The sequence below is a fragment of the Ostrea edulis genome, chromosome 7 (assembly GCF_947568905.1).
Source record: "Ostrea edulis chromosome 7, xbOstEdul1.1, whole genome shotgun sequence".
Lineage (NCBI taxonomy): Eukaryota > Metazoa > Mollusca > Bivalvia > Ostreida > Ostreidae > Ostrea > Ostrea edulis.
The window spans coordinates 66711577-66737081 of NC_079170.1; the positions used below are offsets into that span (position 1 = coordinate 66711577).

Below are 25505 nucleotides of genomic sequence, written 5' to 3' on the forward strand. Positions count from 1 at the left end.
TAGGTTAACTAAAGCAGGCTTTGATATAAGATAAGAAAAGGGTTGGTGGACAGATTTAATGTAATGATTGTAATTAGTTCTGTTTTATTGTTGCTTTATCACAAAACCGGGAAAAAGAATCACAATTTTGAATTCAGACAGACAATTTTGTATACTTTATTTAGTTTAGGCACAATCATAAGATGAGTTACTAATTAAAATGTTTCTGTTGTATCAAACACACCCTATTTGCAAATGTTGGACTGCTCCATTGTTTCTGTACAATGGAATTTCCAACTTCAGCAAAAGTTTTCATCACCATCCTTTAATATGGTGATAGATATTCCCTTTATCCTGACAGGGCAGGCCTTCAGAGCATGGGAACTTGTCACTTTTGCAATGAATATTGAAACTTAATTATGAAATCAAGAAAGAAATATTTATAATACATCATATCCGTTTTAATCATGCAACATTGTTCATTCTACGTAAAGTATAGATAAATGAAGACTAAAATACAAATCTAAAATCCTTAGATCACTGGCTAATATCATTATGCTAGCAAACACTTCACTGTGTTTATTTTGATTGTTTAAAAAAAAATGTCATTTATCATGCATTGGAAATTAAACAAGTAACACTAAATGCGTGGTATCTGCACATTGAAAATGCTCTGTTCTGAATGTGCGGTGCTCTTAAAATCGAATTCATTATAATGACAACACAATTGTAACACTTTCATAATATGCAAATTGATATCAAATTGGATTCTATTGAATACAAAATGTATCAATAAATCAATCATTTCATCAGTATACTTAAGCAAATGATTTTGTCAATAAACTAATCAATTGATAATCAATAAAATCAATCAGATTGGTAGTATTTCATGTTTATTTTAATGTACATATATCATTTTATTTCTACAACTTTGAAAAACTAACACCAATAATAAATCAATGAAATTAATCATAATTCTGAAACAAAATCAATATGCCAATTGTTTCATTGGTTGTGCAATCGGTTTTGGTGTGTACTGGTACATACAAATATGAAGGGAAAAGAAAATGATTTATTCAATACACTGATCAATAGATAATCAATAAAATCAATCAGATTGGTGGTAGTTCATGATTATTTCAAAGTACACATTTACAAAACAACAGAAACACATCATTTATGTGCTATGACTTTGAAAAACTAAAACCAATAATAAATCAATCAAATCCATCAAAATTTTGAAGAAAAAATTTTTTTGGTTGAGGCCAAAATTTTTTTTAGAGGCCAAATTTGAGGCCAGGCCAACTTTTGAGGCTAGGCCAAAATTTGGGATGGAGCATAATTAGAGGCCAAAATTGGGGCCAGGCCAATTTTGAGGCCAGGCCAGGCCAATGGGGCCAGGCCAGGTTTTATAGTATGCCAATAAAGAGTTGGGAAACACCTAACCCCTTGATATACCAGAGGAGGCATCAGATACCTAGGAGGAATAAATATCCTCTGTCGACCGGTCACACCTGCCGTGAATCATATATCTTGAACAGGTAAAGAGAACGATCCGTACTAAATATCAGATTGCCAAGAACGACCTAACAATGGCCAAACAGCCTGTATGAAACACGCCAGACAGCATTTGACTCGCAAGTAGGCTATATCGGCAAACTAGGTCTTTATAACGATTATACAATTTTCGAAATGCTGACTATAAATTACACTGTTGAGATCCGTGTAACGTCAACTTAACTATCAGTAACCTGATTCAATTTAAAAACACATCTGGTCATACTCAGAAGAATATCTTGCGTATTGAGTCAGTTAGGGTGATAATTACCATATGCAAATGATAATGGAAAATTAATACATGAATCAAAATAACACAGGAAACTGACGATGGAGAAGGTGTCGTCATCAGATGGAAAGACTTGAAAAGTCGTACATTTTATAAAGAAATAATGAAAGATGAAGATAACGAACAGTTATCAATTCCATAAATCCAATAAGAATACATTACTAGCAGAAGGTGTACGTTTAATTCTTTGAAAATGAGTATTATTGCTTATTCAAATATGCATTAATTCTTTGTTTGACAGAAGTGATATTTTCAATTTTTTTCACTGTAATACACAGCTATTTTCTTTAAGTGATTCTCTTTCACAATTTCCCCCGGACTGATTATCTCGTGGTACTGCAGTCTGATGACCATATAATTCTTTGCTGAAAAGTTAAATATATGATGGTAAGTGATAACAGTATCTTAATTTGCACGTTTTATAGCTGTTACCTTTAGTCACAAAAGGAAATGAAACCTTATTTTCAAAATTGATGTGTACCAATCATCTTATACTTATCTTCTATTTCCATTTAGTGACCATTTAGTTAGCGTTCAATAGTTTATTAATATCAAGTAAAACCATAGAAATTCAAAATTGTGACTTCTTTGCATACACACAATTATTCAGTTACATGTCTGATAACAGTTGGTGTTCGTTTTTAATGAACAACTGATTGCAGATGATTTCGGTGTACCCATGTAATGTTTAAAAGATAACAATGATTAAAAACAGACGGGTTTAAACACGACACAATTTAAAGGAAGTTAGCACCTCGGTTGTGAGCATAACTGTATAAATTATGAGTCAAAACTTATTCTATCGGATAAAAGGTGAAGATAACGAACAGTAATTATACTCATAGTTCCCACAACTAATACAGTATAACAAATACGTATTCCTGGATATACCAAACGTGGAATCAAGTGCCTTGGAAAAACCCAGTAATGATCCCCTGTCCGCCGGTCACACACACCGTGAGCTTCATATCGTAATGAGGTAAACGGAGCTATTGGTAATCAGCATATATGTACCAAAAATCGTCCTAGCAATCGGTTTTAAACAGTCAGATAGCCTTTGACCCAATGATAGGTTGCATTGGCAACCTAGGTCGCTATAACGACCATAGAATTAGTGAAATGCTGACTTCAAACAGGTCAGACCGTTAATACATTTGCTCCATTAATTCGTTTGTCAGTAACCTGCTTACATTTGAAAATTTTACCGTATAGAATAATTAGCATACACACACCATATGCAGCACATTGCTGGACATGTATGGGACGTTGACGACGGAGTAGAAATGTTCTTTTTTCGATGATGTCAATTTGTTAGTGTGCTATTAATATGTATTGTAAATATAATGTAATAGGAAGAAGCAAAAGTAGATACATTTGTTGTGTCTTTTCTTTTGAATTCATAGGGATATATCGACTCAACATGTGGATGAAATTCATTGTTCTTAATAGATAAACCATCATCGATATATGAAAGGTGAACGTAATGAATAGTGATCAATCTCCTAAATCCTATAAGCAACACCAAAAAAGTTGGGTAAAGACGAACCCCTGGATACACCAGAGGTGGGATCGGTGCCTAGGAGGAGTACGCATCTGCTGTCGACCGGTCGTGAGCCTTATTTCTTGATCAGATAGTCGCAGTTATGTGTATTTATTTCAATTCCTTTTGCAGCTGTTACCAGTATTTTTAAAACTTAATACAATAAAATCTTAATTAAAATTGATTACATGAATACAATTTTGATTATTTTCGGTGAAGCATTATTCATCACTTCTACCCCCCCCCCCTCTCTCTCTTTCTCTGTCCAAAGGTCTATAAATCATGTTTTCCTATATTTGTACACAACTCACAACTTTATCTCTATCAAACAAACATTTAATGCGTTATTCAAATTGTTTCTACATCCCTTTCATTAAGAACAATGATTAAGGACAATATTTCGAGAATAATAAACGAATGTCAAAGCCAAATCATTATCATATCTATTTGCACATATGATATCTTTTTATCTGTTAAATCCATGCACAAGTACTAAATAGAAAATGTGGAGACATAAACAGTAATTTACGCCGGCATACTTCATAATACATGTAAGTACGCTGGTGGGAAGATCATTGTTTATGACTTGATGTAAATCTATTTAAGCTTGTATTTAATCTGTTATTGAGTTTTCTTGGATAAAATTGTTTTAAAAAACTACAAATAAAAAACGCTTCAGTTTTATTATTTTTATGGCCTTTTCTATGTTTCTATCGTTCATTGTTATAGCTTGTTTGCATTGTTGTGTTGCATGTAAAGCACTTTAGGGCAATACGCAAGTTCCGAGTTACACAAAAATTATTTCCTTTTGTCGAACTCCTTCGCATTTTATGACGTATGGTGGGTGCACAATGTATACATTATATCATAGACTAGCATTGTACATAACGATTACGTACGATTAATGTAATAAAAGCGTAACTTTTGTTTATGTCAATCACTGGTATGTATTTTCTGGCCATATCAAGCATAATCTGTTTGAATAAGATCATCAAATTGGCTATTAAATCATTATTCGTTTCCTCTTCTACACGAGTGACGCTTTTATCAAAGAAAGGTGGCAATTAACAGTATTTGTTTGAGCTATTTTGTTATCCAATACTCATAAACTCACTAAAGTTGCCTTTCCCCTGAGATTGGATGGTCACGGAAACTCTGGATGTCATCTTTTAAGAAATAATACAACGATATTAATTAGCAAATGTACCCACTGTCATCATATTTTACGTCATAATTTACGAAAGAGTTCGACAAAGGGACATAGCTCTTGGGGAACTCGGAACTTACGTATTGTCTTAAATAGATAAAACACTACATAAATGTATAATAAAAATAATAATAAATAAGATTTTAAAAAAATGAAAATCCTTTGATATTTGTATTTCCTACTGTATGAGCCATATATCTTGATCAGGTAAACAGAGTAGTCCGTAGTCAAAATCAGTGTGTCAAGAACGGTCTAAAAATCGATATAGGATATATTAGATAGCATTAGACCTAACGATAGACTATATGGGCAATTAGATCATAGAAGTGCGAACTGGTGACTTGAAATGAGGCTGATTAAATCAGCGTAACATCAATGTATTTGTCAGTAACCTGCTTCAATTTAAAAACAGAACTGGTCATACTCAAAAGAATATCTTGCGTATTGAATAAGTTAGGGAGATAATTACCATATGCAAACGATCATGGAAGATTACTACATCAATCAAAATAACATGGGGAGCTGACCTTCGAGAAGCTGTCATCATCACATGGAGAATGTTGAAAAGTCGTACGTTTTGTGAGAAAAGGTAGAACTATATAATGCAACTGTAACTGGTGCTGACCGAAATAAAACATCAAAAGTGTACGTTTAATTCTTACTCATTTAAATATGCAAGGACTTTTTTTTGGGCAGTGACGTTGCTTTCACAGTTGTAACATTTCTTTTCCCGTTCACTATAAAGAACATTTGCGAAGCAGGTTCCATTCTTTAGGTGCCCCTCTTTGAGACATTTGCTTGGTGTGACAGTCTTCTCGCAGTGCTGCAGCCCGATAACCATATGATTCTTTGCTGAAAAGTTAAACATATGATGTGAAGTTCTCCAACCCTAACCTTAACCTAAACTGTGCGTAACCTATTTTGAAACTTGCGAAAACAAATGATTTACACAAGGTTTCATTTTAGATCCTTCAAATTCACAAGGTTTACAGAGTGCATAAACCTAGGCCGTTCCTAATTTCAGGTGGTTTACGCAGAAACTTAAGGTATTTGCATCGTTTGCGCACTAGTGTAACTATTCTCCACACTAGGTTTACCCAACATTTCGGCACAAATCACGCACTACTGAAACTACTTTACAACCTAGGTTTTCGTTGTGCATAAACTTCCAGAAACGTATCAATATGAATAGGGTACCCGTCTCTAAAATATTACATTATCATTGAATCAAGGCTATGTTCACACAGCGACACTTTAATAGCATTGATGTAAATTGAGCTTCTGAATTTTATAAATCATTCACCAATGGTTTATGCAAACCAAGTATTTTTTGATTAAATAGGAAGTTTAAAAGTTGATATATTGCCGACCAGAAATTAAAACAAAACACAAACATCTCATATTCAATGCTTTTATTAAGATTCAAACGCTTATAAATATATTATTGAAAACTGACATTAACAATCTTAAGCTTGATTGAACTACATTGTACATGTATACGAGTATTATTGTAAGAAAAACATGTATGCCTCCAAGATGCAAAATTGAAAATGGCTACTAACTTCAGTTCGAAATAAAAGACAACACAGAGTCGTCCACTTCTACTTCATACTTTTTATTGAAAGTAGATATTAACATCAAATTGACAACTTAGCTCTATGCAAGGTGAAGATAACGAACAGTGATCAATCTCATAACCCCTACAAGCAATACATAATAGATAGTTGGGCAAACACGGACCCCTGGACACAGATAATTTCAGATTCTCCATCGTCAACTTTACATATTTATATAGCAATATCCAACTATCACCTGCATATGGTGTTTATATATCTTAACTGATTCGATATGCAAGAGTTTGTTCTGCGCATGGTCAGCTTTTAAATCAAGGGAAGCTATTTACAAACCAGTTGATGGTACATCGGTTTGAATGTAAAACTTATACGGTTCCAATTTTGATGCATCAGATGCGCATTTCGACAAATGATGTCTCTTCAGTGATGCTCTAGCTGAAATTTTGGAAATTCGAAATGAAAATAAACTTGTAAGAGCTAAAAGGAAAACCAAAGTGCCAGAAAACTGGAGCAAAATTCATCCAAGGATCAGAACTATAAATGAGAGATATAATCCTTAATTTTGAAATTCATTTATAAATTTTATACCAGCAATTAAATATGCATCAATATTTTCAAGCTAATAGCGCATACTTCACTACTGGGCTGTAGAGACCTTCGGGGACTAACAGTCCACCAGCAGAAGCCTTAACCCAGGAGTCATAATGTAAAATGCAAGCATTTCCTCATAAACGGTTAAAGATTTCATCTTGAATCTTTCAGCGATAATAAATCTATACTTGTAAATTTGATATATGCATGTCATTTTTTGCCGTCACTATTTACGCAGAAGACGTTATACAAATTATGAAATAAATCAATGCACCTGATGCATGTTATAGATAATAATCAAGTTACAAAAGATAGAAATACAATTGAGCATGATTTTGTTAATTTCTTATTTCTAAAACAGTTTTAAGTCAGAGGTCTGTCTATGATAGAAATATGCAAAATAAAAAAGATGGTGGAAGGTGTTGACGAATTTTCAGATCTTTTTTTTATACTTTTAGACTAGTCATTAAACATTTTATACAGAATAATCATATACTTAATTTGCTCAACTATTCATTGTGTATTGCTTATTGGATTTATGAAATTGATCACAGTTCGATATCATCACCTTTCATAAATAGTATCCGCAGTCAAAACACAAATATTCTTTTGAACTCACAATAAAAGTCACCATATATCCCATCATAGCTGCTTGATACTTAGACATTTTATAGAAAAATGTTCTCGGCAAACTGACAAACCAACTTTAAATATGAAAACCTTTAGATAACGAAAGCAGTGGATCTCTAATTCAAATGGAAACATATAGAGATGGCTATGGAATATTGCTAAATAAATATGTGAAATTTATGATAGAGAAGCTGAAATCATTCCCATTGTCATAAAGTTCAGTTATTCCTTTGCCGTTAATATTCATTGTCAGTTAACGAAGCCCACTATACATGTATTTCAATGTATCCGTCAGGTACAATACACGGATTTTGCAATAAACCAAAAACAGAATACTATATTGCCCTATTTTTTTTTAAATAAATCTAGAAATTCTAGAGAAAAAAACGAGTATCATTCATTACTCTGGCTATTTATAGGGTGGAATGACAATTATCAGCATTGAACTCAAGACGGATTACCTAAAGTATATACAAAGTTTCATGAAAATCCGACAAATGTTACAAGTAGTCATTTGATTGGTGACATCGTAGATAGCCTCTTAAAACAACCATTGTAAAACAAATCATATCCAAACAAAAGGCACTATTTGCATATTTTGTTTTGGGAAAGAAAAGAAAAAAAATGGTAAAATGAAGTTGCGGTTGTTTTTTTTTTTTTTTGTTTTTTTTGTTTTTTTTGTTGTTGGAAAAAGCAGTTATTCAAGTTGAAAGTATTTGTATATATAAGATTAGCTATGCAAATGTTGGTGACTTGCTGAAAGGAGAAAATAATGAACAGTGATCAATCTCATAATTCCTACAAGCAATACAAAATAAATAGTTGGGCAAACACGGACCCCTGGACACACCTGAGTTAAGATCAGGTTCCTAGGAGGAGTAAGCATACTCTGTCGACCGGTTATATCCGCCGTGAGCCTTACATCCTGATCTGGTAAACGGATCTATCCGCAGTCAAAATCATTGTGCAAAGAACGGCTTAACAATCAGTATGAAACCCGTCAGACAGCATTTGACCCAATGATGGGTTGTATTGACGAACAAGATCGTTATAACAACCATCGAATTTGCGAAATGTTGATTTCAATCGAGACTGTTGAAACCCCTGTACCATCAACTTGTTTGTCAGTAGCTTACCTTGATTAAAAACTGACTATACGCAGAACAAGCTCTTGCCTATCGAATCAGCTGATATATATAAACACCATATGCAGGTGATCATGGAATATTGCTACATAAATATGGGAAGTTGAAGATGGAGAAGCTGAAATCATCCGTTTGTCATACAGTTGAGTCGTCAGTTTGCTGTTAATGTCTACTTTGAACTTTTAACCCATTCTGACAATGTACCAAGTTCTTCTTTATATAGCTCGCCGTCTGCCATAATCTGTCATAATCTTCGACAGAATTCATAATATAGATGAAGTTCGGTCGCAAATTAAAAGATCGAGGTTCTCTTTATTTAGGACCGTTTAAAATAAGTGATTTAAGGTCTTCATTTTTAACTATATCAACATCACCAGTAATGACATGTCCAGCTGTTCTTTAGTTGAAAGAAGATGAAGAGCAAGAACACGTTGGCAGATTACGTATAAGATGGTCTATATATAGGCACTGCAAAATTTGTTTATTATTAAAAAGTTTGGTGCAATAGAAGAAAGAATACCAAAAAGTATCAACCTATACGGGAAAGCCACTTTGTCAAATAAGAAATACAATTCAAATCTGTGATTTAATCTAGCTTCACGTTTCTATAAGATCACATCACATTCTTGTACATACTTCTGAAGAAAACAACTTTTGAAAAACAACTTGATATGTAAAAATGAAATACTCACGGAGCTCACCAGCTGCTTTTATTGCATTTGAAACGTCATCCTCTACCCTGGAGAGGCAAAGACACAACAGAAATGATGGGCATTCTTTTTTCTGAACGTTTGTCGCATCTTTGAGGAATTTATTCCGGAATGCATTAAACATATTTTTGCATTGATCAACGTATAATGGACATATCACCTTGCATTGCTGGGTACCTGAAGAAAATACATATATATATCATGTGACTATGTAATTGGATACAGATGATATTCTAGCGATATAATCAAGCTGACGAATCAAACGTTCTACTAATTGGATTGTTACGATGAATATGTTTTTCGATACTACAGTTGTCAGGAAGTTTGGATATTCAATTCATTTTAGAAGAAATCCAATTAATAAACACACATTTACATGCTATGATTGATACCATCGGAATATATAATGAAATGTGGAAATAACGAACAGTGATCAATTTCATAACTCCCATAAGCAATATAAAATAGCTAATTGGATGAATACGGAATTCTGGACACACCAGAGGTGATAGCAGGTGCCTAAGGGAAGTCATCTAATTATAAATTATACCGGGTCCGGTTTTTTGAAAGGTGATTAACTTTAACACAGTCTTAACTCGGTGTAAACGTCTGTGTAAAAGCTAACTATGTAAGTAACCGTTTTTCAAAAATACGAATTTGCGTTAACACTGTGTTAACGTTGTGTTAACTTTAATCCACTTTCAGTACCTGTGTTAAGTCTTAACAAAGTGGTTAAATATGGCCATCGATTTAATTTTCTGTACACATCAGATCAAGAATCATGAGCATATCAAAGGTTCAGACATTTTGAGGTGTGTACTGATGCTGAATTATGACGGTGTGTTGTTTAAATTGTCATAAATTGATATATTCGTCAAATATCATGGAGTTTACCTAAGGGAAACAGCTAATGGAAAACCTAGTACAGTTGGATGATGGTGTAAACACGTTCCTGTCAGTGACAATATCTTGTACGTATCTATAGAGACTTACGGTATAAACATCCAATGGACAGGAGTGTCGGGAGAGGGGGTTAATTAAACTCGTATTATATTCACTTATATGAAGTCCTCCAACAGTAGCCAAGATTAAGGTATAAGATGTAATTTTACCTATTTCTTGGGTTCCAAAAGTCAAAGTGCATGCAGGGTCTGATGATATTCTCAATTGAAAAACCAATTTTAAAAACATTATCATCAGCACTGGCCTTGGTCTTTTGAAAATCCCTTGTATTATTTAAAACTGATTCAGATGAAGATTTGCATGTAATTACACACTTACTGACGTACTGACACTTACATATTTTTTTTTTCGAAGTTAATCTAATATGAACATTCTTCAAATAAGGCTTATACAGAAGCATTGTTAACACAAACGTAGGAAGAAGTGTTTTTCATTGTTAATATTCCAGATTAATATCCCTTAGTAGGAATGGGTAGGTGGATCAAGTATGCTTAAAACAAAAAGAATAATGAAATAAATAAATACCTAAAACAACATAGATATAAAACGCTATAGATGTGTATGTCAAATAAGTCTATCCTTGGGTAAATTCATTTATTATTTTCTTCATGGATATCTTCAACTGTTTTGGGGAAAAACACGAAGAGTAAAAAAAAGTTAGATGTTTTTGAAAATTTCGATATTTTAATAATCTAGCATCGCCGTTTAACGCAAATCGTAATATTTCTGAATTTTGAATATTTCATTTAAATTTGTGTTTAGGATATATTTCTCTGACATATCGTTTTTTTCTAATTGCCACGTCTTTTGAATATTTTATCCGTAGATTAAAAAAAAATATTAGCAAGTAGCGTTTTCAATTTCCATAAACATTTTTTTTTATTTGAAAAATGTGATCGTCTATCTGAGTAGTTCAGGTATGTTTCTTGCATATGCATATTATGTATCAAATCACAGAATACTTTGGACTCTAGAATTTCTTACTTGCAGACAAAGCACCGTTTTTATCATTCCAAAATTTCAAAATTCATATAAAAAAACATTAAACCTTGTAACCCTTTTCGGTGGTGAAACTAAGTTTCATAAGAGGTGTTTTAACGAATCATTAAATGCGATTTTCGGTGTAATGAGCTACCTAATCCTTTTGTGGATAAGGTTGATTGCCTTCTATAAACAACACATCTGATTCGAAAAAAACTACGGAAAAAACTACCACATTTATTTTGAAAGATACTCGCAAATGCTACTCTACGATACACTTTCAACATACATCGATTTTGCCGAAATGATATACATGTGTAGTGCGCTTTCCGCACGATTTGTCAAGTTTAATATATAAAGCAGAATGTATCTACACACACAGATACAACTTGTTTACGATACAGAGCGATCCCTGTGTATTCTGTACTTTTATATTAGAATCATTACGATATTTGCATGGGATAATATAATTATTCTACACTTTTCACAGTGCTGACACGCTGAAATGCATACCCTTTGACATGTCATCAACTCAAATGCTACATACACATTTGTTTTATTGAGAACATTTCCTCTGGTAAGTGTCTTGTCCAACGAATGTGGGATAGAATTACCTTATGTAAGTCTAATAAAAATCACTCTTATTTGTTTTAAAAAAAATAACATTTTGATATAATTTTAGAAACGGGTGAAAAATACTTATCAACATGAATAACCTACTCCTCTCTAAAATATGGCATAATCGAATCAAGGCTATGTACACACAGTCATGCTTTAATATCAGTGATACATATTGTGCTCCTGAAATTTACAAATCATTCATCAAAGGTTACGCAAACCAATTCTCTATTCATTGAATAAAATGTTTAAAATCTGAGATATTACCAACCACAAATCAAACAAAACACAAACATTTTATACACAATGCAATACTTTTATTAAAGATTCGGTATAACACATGTACAATAGTACAAGTCTAAACAAAAAATGCTTCAGAGACATATATGCCTCCATGATACAACATTGGATAGGGTTACAAAACATGTATCATTTAATTGATAAAAAGTGATGAAGTGCCAAAACAATTCAAACATATTGAGCATACAATATATTTCCATGTCTAGAGTGGATTAACCCTTGACCATGTGACCTCAAGATCAACAGAGATCATTTACTCCTTAGGATGTGCCAGTATAGTAAGGTTGATGTCTGCCATGCAAATAAGTCTCAAAATATAAAGGGGATAATATATTACTATGTCCCGTTTGACAGTTGACAATGTGTACCAAAAGCAAAAAGCATCTACTCCTTACAATGTATCGGTGTATTAAGAGCTTGTCTAGGAGAAAAAACATGCAAATATATAAAAATGAAGGAAATGGTGATTTCTAATTATTTATATCATTTGAGTATATGGTTTGAATAATTATAATTTGAAGTCAATTTATCGATAGGTCGTTTTTATTTTTAGTAACAGCGCATTCTGTACTTACCTGTGGATTAGTCTTTGAACACTGGAAAAAATCCTTAAATATTAGGGTTTTTCAAAAATGCAAATCAATTCTGAAGACTTATGAAAAGAATTGATTTTTAAAGATATTTCCATGTAAACCATTTATGGGAGAAAGCATGTTTGACACCGTAAATGTCCATATAGAGATTTTAGGGAGCCTGTAATCTGGCATTATGCCAAACTTTTTCATATTGTTTTATAATGCCAATTTTGAAATATTTGTTGCTGTATAAGTAATTCTTAAATTACCTTAAAAGTGTATAATACTTGAATATCAAATCCTTGTCTGTAAAATATTTTAAACAATCGTATTTTGGCCGCTCATTTGCAATTAAGTATGGTTCCATGTAAAATCAGTCGGAGGGTGATAAGTCGACCGTCAGAGATTGAGCCGATACTTATATATATAGTAACATTGTTTATAGGAAATAATTCTTTGATAATATGTTTTGTATATGACGCACTTTCACAAAGCTGTGTTACTACAAATAGAATACCCATGTTTTGACCAAAATTGACTCATAAAAATGCTCTATATTCCTAAAGGTTTTGCTAAATGAAAAGATCACGCATTTTCAAATGACCTATATAAAATGAAAAAGAAGGCTACTGTTTACGAATTTCAGTTGTTACAGTGAGTATCTTTTATGTGTTACCATAATAACCGTTCCTGTAGTTAACGAAAGGATTTTTTAACGGAAAAACATTCAAACTTTAAGACTATTTTTCTCGAAACAGCAAACACTTTCAAAAAAGTTTTGTAATTAGACGGATTAAGTACATGCTATTGAATAATATTTAATCGATATTTTTTTGAAAGTTTTGACTGTACTCGGATAAAAAAAATATGAACATTGTGAAAAATGGCGAGAAAATAATATATTTTCATGTTTTTAAGTTTTCTTCTACTTACAAACTATTCAACAAGTATACTTTTCTGTCATGTTCTAGTAATTATCACATATATTAATATCTAAAATGATCTTATTTATGTGTTTATATACCAAAATAACATGTCTATAGATGGAAATGCGAGACACCATGCATAGCATTTTGGGTCGGGATCGAAAGTCCGTTTATTATCAACCCATTTCTTTCGGATTTCCTCAGGTTATTATAAACAGCTTATTAGACAGACCTTTATAGGATATTTTGCACTGAATGGCGAGTTTAACTTGCAAGTATTTTTAGCTTGATAGTTTGGAGTGGGCTGGTAATTAACAGATTAAAGAAAAAATGCTTGGTTGACAAATGTTTTTTATTTTGAAATTCACTTATCAACAAATCGTGTGAGGCTGGTCAACGACCTATGTAGTAGGTTGTACGAATGACAAGATATTGGCATTGTAGTCCCGAGCATAAAGAGAATGAATATCCATGCTCTTTTAAAACGTAAATCTTCAGGAAAACAAAACTGAAAATACATTCAACATGTTCAAAGGAATCATTTATGATAAAACAAAGATGTAATTTACCTTAAATAATTCATTGAAAATATCTTTTATTTGAAAAATCATTTTGAATTCATTTTTGCTCTATATAATATGAAAATTGAAACATTTATTGCAAAGCATCTGGACATTTAAAACTTTGACTAACAATTCTAGAAACATGACATGAATGAAATTTTAAAAGAAACTTTTTAGGACTTGATTTCCTTATGAATCCTGTGTAAGAGTGAAACAAAAACTTTTAATTGAATATCTGTTCTGACAGTCGTATAATATATATTGTTGTTAAGGGAAAAATGAGAACAGAAACTGCAGACATTTGTGTCATTAATATTGTAAAATTTGGACAGTTTTTATTGACTTTATATAATTTTATGAAAATACATATATTGTAGAAATGGGATTGTTTCAAATTTGAAAACTTTTACGTAGTTTAAAAAATGTAAGTTGACTCATTTATCATGTTTATGGCACTATCTTTTAACAAGTCTGAGTACAGGTTGCTTTCAAATGACAAAACAACTGTGTTTTCCATACTCCATGTAGATATTAGTGTCTGTAAAGTGAATTGAAAATGAATTCTTAATTATTTCATCAATGCATTCCATTATCTACGAGTTTTTTAACAATTGTAACTTGTAAGTTTAGATCCTTTATAAACTGTATACTGATAAATGTACACAGCAGAGTTCTTTGGAGCTTAAGCATTTTATTTCATAATCATACTTTTTTAGAAATTGTAACTCCAAACAAAGCATATACATGATAAAGGAACAAATGAGCACAGTAATCTATTTGTTACGAACATATTTACAAAGCAGAGGCAGATCCAGAAAACGATAGAAGGGTGGGGATGGAGGAGTTGTCACTCATGTCTGTACCTTCTCCATCCAGAGATGTATGTTTGCATGTCAACACAACTTCATTACACAGTTGCACCCATTGGTGTTCAATTTTTTCATAAGTTGTTTCCCTTTCGAATTTAGGTACATTAGGAATTTCAGTTGAAATAATTTGAATAAACACTCTATAAGAATGCTTTCATGTTTGTTTGACAATTTGTTGTTTATTTCTTCATAAAGTTTTCATGTTTTGTTTGGATTCAATTTTTTAGACTGTCTTGATGTTCAACATTGAATTTATGGACTCCTTAGCTTTCCTTTTGTAGTATTGTCTTGTACTTGCACTTGGTTTGATTTATTTTCCTCCTGTCACCACTTTAAGTATGTACTTGGGTTTTGCAGAGACCTATAATACAATCAAATAGACACCGATTTTCAGGATAAAAGAAGCTACTTATTTTTCTCTCCTCAATATATAGCATATATTTCTTTAGTTTTTGAGAATGTTTGAACATATTATATCATAAAACTTTCAATTAAAGTACACACTTCAGAGCCTAGTAATCATAGTATACATTGATATTTAAATTGCACATGAAGTTAGAAAGAATAAAATTACTAAAATAGCATATAAAACTTTTGAAAACAAGAAATGCTTAAAGAAACGTGTATATGACATTGAGAAGGTGTTCCAAATATTCTAAATCAGTGACATGTAGGTTCAGATACTAGTCAGGGCAACAGCTGTATTAGGTTTTGAGTCTGATTTCTGAGTGACCAATATTTTCCTATAATTGGGGGGGGGGGGGGGGGGGGGGGGGGGGCTTTAACCTCATTATCAGAAGGGGTCATATAGTACTTGTATATCAGGATTATTTATATAATACTGCTCTACCACGTTTGAGGTTTATAAAACATTTACACTGTAGATTCATTGGTACATAATGTGATACATGTATTTACAGTTATGTTATTACCACAGAGGTTTCCAATGCATGTAGTGATGATAATGACACTCCATGATGCTGGTATAAAAACTTTAAAGATATATACATTAGCTAAATGACTTGATCTTTGTTATATTTATAGATTGATATTAGATATATACATTTAAAAACCATGCATTGACCAGTCCCCTTGACCATATCAAATTGAGACAGACTTTAAACAGTAATATAATAGATATCTAATAAAAATATCAAGAAAACTCAACTTAGTCTTATTGATTGATATTGATATTTCTAATTAACATTATGAATTGTTTGACAATAAAATGGAATTCTTTAAAAACTACAGACCCTAAATATTTACTTTGATATGTCTAATAGTATGCATATATTTTCAAAATATGAATTCTGATTTGTCAAGAGCTGGATGGTGACCACTAAAACAAATGAGTTTGTATATATGAAATAATATTTTAAAAAAGTGTGTGTGTTTATATAGAATACCTTGAAGAAAAAAAAATGATGTGTATATAAGATAAATTGAGGGGGAGGGGGAATCCCATCACATCTGAGATTTTAATCCGGTACCTCCCGCTTGCTAATCAGGATACCTAACCACTACGCTATCTGTGATTTCAATAAATGAGGATTAAATTATATACTAAACATTACATCTCACAAAGTCATGTAATGTCTTACATTTTTACATGCAAATTCGACTGAAATATACATATACATGTAGTACATAAAACCACACTCTTTTGAGATGATACCTACTCCTGCTAATCCTCAGTTAGGCATAATCTACATTTCTATCTGAGACAGGAAGCGTTTGTGTGGAGGATACGTAGATGTCTGCTATTATTGCAGACCATAACAAATGAAACACGCCGTCGATTAGCCTAGGCCTAAAACATATTATAGTGTAACTGTTGAAAGTATGAGACTTTTTGAAACAAGGGAGGGGCTGTTATCTGCAAAAAGTCATCTCATACAATGCTACATCCGTTATGATGTTTATGCTAGTAATAATAATAATAAATATTGCGAATTTTGACTTATTAAATATGTACATCACACCTTTTGAAATTACCAGAATGCACCGACTTGGTGACATGTCATATAATATATGTTGTTTTGGTCTTCGTTGTCGGCTGCTCCACACGCGGTTTATCTTCAGTGACGACATATGCATCGCTGTATTTCTGACACTCTCCGAATATGAAATATATTCGTTTCCTTTAGAAAAAGCTTGAGGGTAGATCACACTCTGTAGGAATAATGTCCTGAACTGCATTCAGTTTGGATCTGCCATATTCCGCGCACTAGGCGTGTTGACAACGCAGCGTCCCTGGCGATCATCGAGGTTAAATTCAAGAACGATAACCGAAATTGCATTAAAATCGAAACATTCAGAGAGGTTTTAAAATGTGATATTGAAACTTAAAAAAAAAATTATTTCAGAGCATGGCTTTTGTATTTGTTTAATGTTATATAATGATATATGTTCATACTCGCTTTGCTGTTTTTAGATTTCAAAGGGATTTCAAGTAGTGTTTTGTATAGATTTGCACTAAGCGTTAATTATCCATGTTCATAATTATCTGTCCATAGTTTTGGAGCAAGGCGAAATAAATCAAAACTACTTTGTATATTTGCTAAACATATTACGGTGAGTTAGTATGCTAAGTTTGGGTCATTTCGTGAACATGGACTTATCACGAAAATGCAAATTTGCCTGATTTTTACGTAGAACTATACTTAAAATCTAAAAACTGACAAAAAATAATATTTTAAAGCATTTCAAATTACCTTTTAAAAGATTTAAAGTATAAAATGTATGATATTAGATGCATAAATTGTTTGGAAATTTATGTTTATTTATATATTTAACATTTTCTTAAAAATTAATTCAAATAATCTACTATTTTATATGAAAAAAAGGGGAGGGTCTTTTAATGAAATAGGCCTGCTGTTGAAATTACTTCCCCTTTGATGCACTCTTCATACGTAGAAGGTACAAAATGAAAGCGATATCATGGAATGTTATGATTAGCGGTCCGTGTTTGCCCAACTACCTATTTTGTATTGCTGATAGGAGTTATGAGATTGATCACTGTTCGTTATCTTCACCTTACATGATTCCAACTTGAAATGGGATTTCAGAATTTCATTTTGTACATCATGTTTATGTGATATCAGTGAAAGACATAACAGCTAGTATCTATGAATGTAATCCAGAAATATCTAAATATTGATTTGGTTTAAAATGTATCTGGTACTTCGTCTTGTTATACTGCAAACTAGTACAAATGATCAGGGATTTGTCATTGATAAATTGAAACCGTACTTTCCTTGATAATCCATACATTAATTGTAGGAAATCAAAGAAATTATGCATCTATATTTAGTCCAGATGGAGCATGTGACGATCTAGTACAGCCACCCCCCCCCCCACATCTCCTGAATTTGCAAAATGTATGTACCATCATGATTGATAAAAAAAATAGTTATTAGTTTACATATGTGTACTAATTAATGAGGACAGCACAAAATAACAAAAGTGTGAAATAAAAATACATAAAGTGATATAGTCGATGTTTAATCATAGGTTACAATTCAACATATAAAAATTTACATTGCCAACAACAAAAATCTGAATAGTGTAAACTGATGGTATTACATATGTGTATATGTTGATATAGTTTCTTAAAGTCATTGATGTAGGTGGAGTTTGTATTGTCACTACTTTGTTCATCATGAGAAATTGACCGGGAAATCATCTATCTGACAGGCAAACGTAAGATAATTTCGAGCAAGTCTCTTTAGCTAAATCAGCCCCCCCCCCCTCCATTTTTTATGATATTCCATCAACAATTTAAATGGAAGCTTGAACTGATGAATTACATGCAAATCCGTGGACCCCCTATTATTATTAAGGAATTTGAGCTTTGGGTTGTGTTCAACTTCTTCTATCCAAAATTTGCCACCCACCCACACCCTCCGCAACCGGCGATGAGTGCTAACTATGGAACCTCTCCACCTACACTGTACGTGTTAGAAAGTGTGTTTACAGACAGGGCAGACTAAACCAGTCGGATCAGGTATATAAATAATAGGTCTGTCGCGGCCGGGATTCGAACTCCGGCCTTCCGCATGCGGGGCGAACGCTATAACCGCATGGATTTAGAATGTAGAATAATACGCTGCATGTATGAATAAAAAAATAATAAAGACAACATAAGAACATGCACATTGTTTTTAGCTCACTGGGAAGTCTATCCGAAGAGCTACATGTATTGGCATGTCCCGGTGTTGACGTCGGCGTCACTTTAAGGACTACACTTTAACCTGGGCTATTTCTTTTAAACTAAGGCGGAGAGGGTTTTGATATGTCATGAGAAGAACTTTGATGCGGTAGAAAACATTCCACCTAATGACCTTTTCCTTGCACTGTTCAAAAACTTTAACCATTTGACCTGGTGACCTTGGCCTACTTTCATAAAAACTTTAACCTGGGCTATTTCTTTTCAACCAATAAGGATAGGACTTGGGTATTTTACATATAGATGCCTCATGAAGAGACCTTTGTTTTGGTAGAAGACATTTGACCTAATGACCTTTGCCTTGAACTTTGACTTACTTTTCAAAAACTTTAACCTGGGCTATATCTTTTGAACCAATAGATATATTTTACAAATATATGTCTCATAAAGCGACCATTGTGTTGGTAGAAGACATTTGATCTAATGACCTTTGCCTTGAACTTTGACGCATTGTTCAAAAACTTTAACCTTGGTTATATATTTTGAACCAGGACTGATAGGGCTTTGATGTTTCAAATATAGATGTGTCATTATAATGCATTTCCTTTGTTATCAGAACTGTTAACCTTGGACTTTGACCTACTTTTCAAAAACATTAACCTTGGCAATATCTTTTGAACCAAGGGGATAGGGATGTAATATTGCATATTCAGATGCCTCATGGCCAGACCTTTGATATGGTATCACACCTTTTGACCTAGTAGCCTTGGACTTTGATCCATTTTTCAAAAACATTTTGAACAAAAGGCTAGTGTAGAGTCATGCTTCTCGGTAAGCTAGGTTGGTTTCTCTTGTTTATATGTACATATCACGCATGTTATTTATTTGTTTAAGGGTTGCTGCTCAACTTTTTTCTGGATACTTCATTTGTTAAAGTTTATGATATCTAAACATTCCTAGCCACAAAATACTTTTTATCTAATATATTGTACCTGATAACTGTAATAACCACATATATGACGTTTTAACTGTCCCGAGGAAAATATCAAGATTTTTGGCATATCTATATTCTGGATATTTAATAGGTTCTGTCTTCACAAAAGTTTTGCCTTTGAACTTTGAAGCACGTCAGTCTTTAAATTGGACTAAATGTTACTATGACAACCATGATATTTGTTTTAGAATACCAATATGGTGACTTTCATACAACTGGTCTAAAGTTACATTGCTGTCTGGCTTCGTAATTGAGATTAAGTTTGATTATTTCATAATGTTTTCAATAACCAGTCAGATTATAAAAATGATTTATCCTTATTGTATCCATATTAAAAGCAAATCTATTAAGAAGCTTTTGGCATATTTAAGTCTATATTGCATAATATAAATCGACATGACATTTGTTTTTAAAAATTGCATTTTAAAAGTACCAATATATCGATTTTGTTAAACTACAATTATTCACACGATGCATATTAAAAAATGTTATGTTTTCTTCAAGTGTTGCAATGCAAGGTGAAGATAACGAACAGTGATCAATCTCATAACTCCCATCAGCAATACAAAATAGATATATGGACAAACACGGACCCCTGGACACACCAGATGTGGGATCAGGTGCTTAGGAAGAGTAAGCATCCCCTGTTGACCGGTCACACTCGCCGTGCGCCCTCTATCCTAATCAGGTAAACGGAGTTATCCTCAGTCAAAATCAGCGTGCCAAGAACGGTCTAACAATCGGTATGAAACACGTCAGACAGCATTTGACCCAATGCAAGGTTGTATGACGAACTAGATTGTTATAACGACCGTAGAATTTGCTAAATGCTGACTTCAATCAAGAATGTTGAAACCTCTGTACCATCAACGTGTATATCAGTAGCTTACCGCGATTTAAAAACTGACTGTACGCAGAACAAGCTTTTGTATATCGAATCAGTTGAGATATATAAACACCATATGCAGGTGATAATGGAACATTGCTACATAACTATGGGAAGTTGACGATGGAGAAGCTGAACTCATCCCGTTTGCCATACAGTTAAGTTGTCAGTTTGCCTTTAATGTCTATTTTCAATAAAATATATAAGTATGAAGCAGAAGTGGATGACTCTGTGGTGTCCTTTATTTCGAGCTCACAGGGATATATCAAATTGTCATATGAATGAGAGCTATTATTGTTAATAGACAAAACGTCATCGATCTTTCTAAATGTCGAATTGAAGGCCACAGCGAGAGATTTTTCTTCTCGCGTAGAACATTTTGAATACATTCTGCTTCATATGAATATAAAAAAAGGTCAGCTAGCAAAAGAGCACACTTTGTGCCCATGGAAATTCGAACAGACTGTTGGAAGACCCGATCACCAAAGACCACGCAGATACTGTCAATGAAGAACTCTACATATTTTTTATTTCAACTTCAGAGTACTTGTGCGTGGAATTAGAGTGGTGTTTAAGAAAGTATGTTTTTGAATGACTGATCACTGGGTATGGATATTTCTGTATTCCGCGTTTTTGTTGAAGAAGCAACTGTCTATGATGTCAACTTGAAAACGTGAAAAACAACATAGAAAATAGATATATGCATATGGTTTTCTTAATATCTTACGGGTGTAAATGAAAGGAAAGGATAAATGTTCTTGATATCTTGATGAAGTTTGATATCTTTCTATGTTTGAAATTAAAGCTTAACCTGGAATTCGTCGGTGAAATAGGCATAGATTAATTTCCATCTGGCTTTAAATGATGCATTTATGTTGACAAAAACTCGTTTGTTATAATTATTTTTCTCAGAAAATAAAAATTAAAACATAAAACCCTCCCACCCGCCCCATGGATTTTGGTGACCCTGGATGATAATTTACTAATTAAGTTGAATGGGTCTAAGAACTTTGTGTAAATTTTTTTAATGATATCAAGTTTGGTTATACTGGTATCAAATTCCCTTATATCAGACGGGTAGTGTACTTGAACATATTGTTGAAGTATAACTTTTAAAGTGATGGAACCCTTGTATATTTTTGCCGCACACAATTCTATGGAAAGCTTTCCGACATTTTGCCATAAGCTTGACTGGCCACAATATAAGCATCTATTAAGTACATTTAAGTACATTTCATATGATTCAGTTCTAACTATTTTAGGAATGCACACCATGTATTTTATTGTATATTGTGATTTTCATGCGATCTTTGTAAGTCACGTGGTATATTTATAAACATGCATTAATAGTTATTTGCTTGCCTGATATGATACTTGATTGGCTGATATTTACTGCTTTGTTCTGTAATGTAATTTCCTTCGTCTGATTTGTTAATTTTTACTGGATTTTGACGTTGATTTAAATACAGCCCTTTATTGAAAATTTAGATTATGGAAAGCAGTTTCTGTCATAATCGTGATATACAACTTTTATTACACGTTTTAATTGTAAGTTGAAAGTCGTTTGTCTGATTATGTTTTTGCATTTTTATGATGTGTTAATCTTGTGTACATGGACTCTTTACTTTCCGTCGTATCTCTTCATCATTTATTCATTCATTAAAGTGATATAACTGACTGCATACTATCAGTTACAATTTGGCAGTACAGGAGGTATAATTTGAAAGAATGAAGAAGGGTAGCTCTAACACACATTTCACTGTTTTCATCGTCTAAATGTTGCTTACAATTCCAAATAAAATACAAAAAAAATATATCATGAATATAGATCACCAACTTTAATACCTTAGTTTACAAGAATGGCTGAATATGAAATAGTTGACCGTCGATGCTAGCATTCAATTTCGCCAGAAATTGGACCAATACCGAAATTGAATATAAGGCAATGGGGGAAAATGTGAACATGTATACGTAGGACTGTATACACGTTTCAGAGAGAGAGAGAGAGAGAGAGAGAGAGAGAGAGAGAGAGAGAGAGAGAGAGAGTACATGTCTATATTGATATAAAATGCGTGTTATTTACTGTATTTCTATCATAAAACAGCGAATGCAAGAATATTGAACAAATTGAAGACGAGATGAAAATGAATAATTCTAAAAAAAAAAAAAAAACTTCCAAAAAGAGTGTTTTTGTAGGAAACGTATATAGTATTTGTTATCGTTTTGATCGTCTCAAAAAGTTTAAAAACAATATACATATCAAAGAGAAACATATGCGCTACAACACTTATTTTAAAATACACATTCATCATGTGTTTTTGCCTGCGGCACACTTTCACACCTTCTGTAAGGCCATGGATAGCCTCAAAATTTATCAACATTTGGCAGTACCGACAGTACTTTCCTCAGCACCCATCGGTATATATCATAACCCACAGTACAAACCAAAATAAATAATATGTTGTACGGTGTGACCGTTGAGGCGAGTGAAGCCCATTAACATCTTGCCACATCACTTAAAAACATTTTATTCGCCTCTTCATTTAAAGCAGGAAATTTAATGCAGTGGTTGTAAACAGCTACATTGTGACGTCATATTAGCTTCAATATTTTTTCTTCTTTCAAACAAAGCAAAAACGAAACATTTGAAGTGATGAGAAAGCTTGTCTGGAATGTAAAAACGTTTATGATACTTTCTAAACAATCTATTTATTTGAATTACGGGATTGTCAATGAAGTATACCGCAGTGATGGCGACATTTTTCCAGAAGCATTATGGGTAATACTAATCTTTTTTCAGTTGATGAAGAGCAAATCACGTGACTCATCATTGGAGCGAGCTCGCTATGAGCGACAATAGAAACTATCAGTTTCAACAGTAAAATATAAGCAATTATCAGAACCTATCAACACCAACAGAACGATAACGGTAGTTTTGTGCAATTATCAGCAAAAATGACACTCAGTACAGTTTCCACCCAATGGTTGTAAATAAGAAATGAATATACAGTACGAATAGACAGAAATATCATTAGTCAGACCGTCTTATTGAGTGGGATTAAGCAATGCGACGTTAGGGTATTTCAACAAAACACGTTAAACGCTGCAGAATCCAAAAGTAGTGAAGGGAAAATTATCCGCAATATTGCCCCAAAACGGTGTTAAACGACAGTTAATCAATCAACCGGTATAAGCCGCTATGTAAAAGTTGTTTAAATTAAAAAAAAAAAAACACCTTCAAGTACATTATTCACTGTGAGCAAAAACTGTTAAATTTGCGTTGTAATGAATTTGAAAATGACTGCTAGGCGTACCGGATCAATATACATATACATATATGTGTTTGCAGTATGATTTATTTTCATGATGTAATTAACTAGAAAATCGGTATATTTGATCGATAATCTTTCGATTAAATCATGTTAGATGTTTATGAATTGGTCTGCTTTGTTAAAAGGATCAATAACGTGTCCAAATAATAAAAAAAAAAAACGTTCGTATAACTCTTAGTACATACACACTCACCAATATTGATATTCCAACACAGTACGCTTTTGTTATGGACATGTTGGACACTACTTCTGCTGCTACCTGTAAATTAAAAAAAAAACACCTTTTGATGTTGTAAATTTGCGAAAACGTTAGTTAAATTTTGTCAAAAAGTGTTTAGATTTTTATGGTCTGTATGTGTGGCAAATATTATCAAGAATAATCCAAGGGGCGTAATCCATGCATTTGGAGGCATACTTTGATACTTTGTTTTTCCACATCGAAGAACATATACAGTGGAACAGAGTGTCCTACGATCAGCAGAGATGCATGCTCCATGGTTCAATGAAAACAACAAAAACATACAGCCTCACGATTCAGACAAATAATACAAACGTGTAAGAGACAACAATGATCCCCTGAATACATAATGGTTATTATTCAAAATAACACAAGCAGTAATCACTCTTAAACGGGCATGAACACGGTTGAGCTGAACAATTTATTTTGCCATTTTTGTTGCTTATATTACTTAATGTAAAACTTATACGGTACCAATCTTGATGCACCAGATGCGCATTTCGACAAAATACGTCTCTACAGTGATGCTTAACTGAAATAACAATGACGTTTTAGAGCTATTATAAGCAAAAACAGTGTGCAAAAAAGTGGAGTCAAATTCGTTCAAGGATAAGTGCTATGCGTGAGGGAGATAATCCTTAATTTTGAAATGAATTTCTAAATTTTATAACAGCATTTGAATATACATCCGCATTTTCAAGCTAGTAAAGACGTACTTAGCTACTGGGCTGTAGAGACCCTCGGGGACTAACAGTCCACCAGCAGAGGCCTCGGCCCAGGGTTCATAATGTAAAACTTATACGGTACCAATTTTGATGCACCAGATGCGCATTTCGACAGATTATGTCTCTTCAGTGATGCTCAACCGAA

At 33.0% G+C, this 25505-nt stretch overlaps 1 long non-coding RNA gene across 1 annotated transcript; it reads right to left on the reverse strand.

The window, feature by feature from the left end:
• Window positions 1-329: 329 nt before the first annotated feature.
• LOC130048445 (uncharacterized) lies at window positions 330-24657 on the reverse strand. Its single transcript, XR_008797231.1, has 4 exons — window positions 24591-24657; window positions 9205-9399; window positions 5235-5424; window positions 330-2190 (listed from the first exon to the last, which is right to left on the reverse strand). It is a non-coding gene; the product is annotated as an uncharacterized LOC130048445 (long non-coding RNA).
• Between the last annotated feature and the right edge of the window lie 848 nt (window positions 24658-25505).